This window comes from Triticum dicoccoides, chromosome 5B, assembly GCF_002162155.2.
Source record: "Triticum dicoccoides isolate Atlit2015 ecotype Zavitan chromosome 5B, WEW_v2.0, whole genome shotgun sequence".
In the NCBI taxonomy this organism is placed as follows: domain Eukaryota; kingdom Viridiplantae; phylum Streptophyta; class Magnoliopsida; order Poales; family Poaceae; genus Triticum; species Triticum dicoccoides.
Window position 1 is genome coordinate 570805583 of NC_041389.1, and position 2661 is coordinate 570808243.

Below are 2661 nucleotides of genomic sequence, written 5' to 3' on the forward strand. Positions count from 1 at the left end.
GCCATGACAAAGAGTAAACGAAATTAGTACAACATAAAAAAAATACCGACATGAATAATAATATGTATATCACTTAAGTGTATCATCATCAAGTACAACATAAAAATTGAATACCTGACACTACTAATAATCTCGATCAGTATCATCAATAAATGCATAATCATCATCATCACTATAATCAATGACGGGCTCATAGGGTTCAGTGGCATCAACATGTGGAAGGCCACCTTTACATAATCGGTCAAGCATTGAGAGGTCGTCCGCAGAAGTAACCTCTTCTTGTTCCGGCTCTTCTTGTTCCTCCTCTAGGGTGATGTGGGATTCACTGTCGCTGTCTACTTCAATGTTTTGGGGTGAAGTATACCGGTTCTTGAAACGCTTTTTGGAAAGACGTGTCTCTTGGAAGAATTCTCCTTCATATGTGTCTGGGTTAATGTGAGGTTCATAATCCTCTTCCTTTGGGGGAGATAGTCTAGCATGTGGCGGCACTTCATAAACGACATCCCAACCTTTCAGATTTGGATTAGTTTGGCAGGCCCAGGGTAGATAGAATACTTGGGTCGCCTGTTGAGCCATAATATAGACATCAGGAACATCTAAATGGGTGCTTTGGTTGATTTCAACTAGCCCTATATGTTCATGAGTCCTTCTAGTCTCCTTCGGCTGAAACCAATAACATTTGAAGACTACCACATTCGGTGGGTTTTCACCATAGAATAGAAGTTCATAAATTGCTTCAACTCTCCCATAATACTCGGTACCTCCTTCGCCGATAGCAGATACACAACAATTTGTAGACTTTCGGTCGGCCATAGATAGCTCTTTGCCATAGGTACGAAAACGATACCCGTTGATGTCGTATTTGTCAAATGAACGGACCTTATAGTCAAAACCATTAGCGACTTGTCTCAATTCGGCGTCCATAGACTCTGAATTAGCCTACAAGTTTAATATGAAAGGATTGTTGCATTACGCACAAATTAGCAAATGAAATGAAATTGTCTAATAGAATTTACCGTTTGTTTGAACCAAGAGATGAAACCGGGATAGCCGCCTCCTTGCTTTGTGAGAAGCTCATACTCTTCGACGGAATCCTTTTGGATCACCGCTCCATACGAGAATAGGGCGACGTATCGACTGTATGAAATATCCAGGAATAAGAGCAGTTCAAAGGAAATAGAAGTTGCGAAACAATGTACCAAGAACTTACTCGATGTACGGCCGCACTTCTATCAGGTTGTTGAAGATATACAACGAAATGGTCCGCCATTCTTCGTTATCCAAAGATACTGGATTTGAAACACTGGCTAGTGCGAGATTGCCTTTGAATAGGCTAAGGTTGGATCCACCCTTTTTAGGCTCGTCAGCATTGTAACGAGGCTTCAGATTATGCAAATGACGATTTTTGGTTTCGTAGTGTGCTGTCGCGAAGTTTGCCGCCTCCTCAGTGATGAATGCCTCAGCCATAGACGCTTCAATTCTACGTTTATTTTTACATTTTTCTTGAAGCGTCTTCTGCATCCTCTCAGTTGGGTAGCACCAACGATTTTGCACGCCCCCCCCCCCCCAATCTTGCCTCGGTCGGGAGATGCAAAATCAAATGCTGCATTGGATTAAAGAAGCCCGGTGGAAAGATCTTCTCTAACTTGCAGATCAATTCTGGCGCCAACTCTTCCATTTCTTCTAGCACACCAGGCGATAGTTCTTTCACACAAAGAACACGGAAGAAATAGCTGAGTTCTGCCAGTATTAGCCATTCATCCTCGGGGATGAAGCCACGCAACATCAACGGCATTACCCGCTCAATCCATATGTGCCAATCATGACTCTTGAGACCAAATATCTTCAATTTATCAAGACTCGCTCCCCTCTTTAGATTCGCTGCATACCCATCGGGGAACATCAACTGCATTTTCACCCACAAGATAATTTCCCTCATAGCTGGCCTTCCAAGATTGGACCATGCCTTTGGCTTCGTCCAGTTCTGCTTTCCTTTCGGTTCTTTCATGTTTTGTAACGGCCTATCACATAGCGCCTCTAGATCGACTCTAGCCTTAGTATTATCCTTTGACTTCCCATCTATGCCGAACAATGTACCAAAAAGTGCCTCGGCGATATTCTTCTCAGTGTGCATCACGTCGATGTTGTGTGGGCAAAGGAGGTCTTTGAAGTAAGGCAGATCCCATAAGCATGTTTTGTGAGTCCAGGCGTGCTCAGAATTATACCCCTTGAAGTACCCTGGACACTCTGGATCTGGCTCGAGAGCGTTTAACTGATCCAGGGTCTGTTGGTCTGTCAACGCAGGTGGTACAGAGTTTTTTACAACTCTACCTCTGATGAAGTTCTTCTTGTCTTTCCTGAACTTATGGCGAGGATCCTGGAACTGTCTATGCATGTCGAAGCAAGAAAACATGCGACTGGCCTGAAGCCAACGAAACTCAAGAGCTCAATTGCATGTGGGGCATGGGAACCTTCCATGCACACACCAGCCAACGAATAGCGCATACGCCGGCAAGTCATGCATCGAGTACATGTACCAGACACGCATTATGAAGTTTCGTTTGCTATAGGCGTCGTATGTCTTGAACCCATTATCCCAGGCTTCTTGCAATTCATCCTTAAGCGGCTGCATGTACACATTCATATTTTTCCCCGGATAGT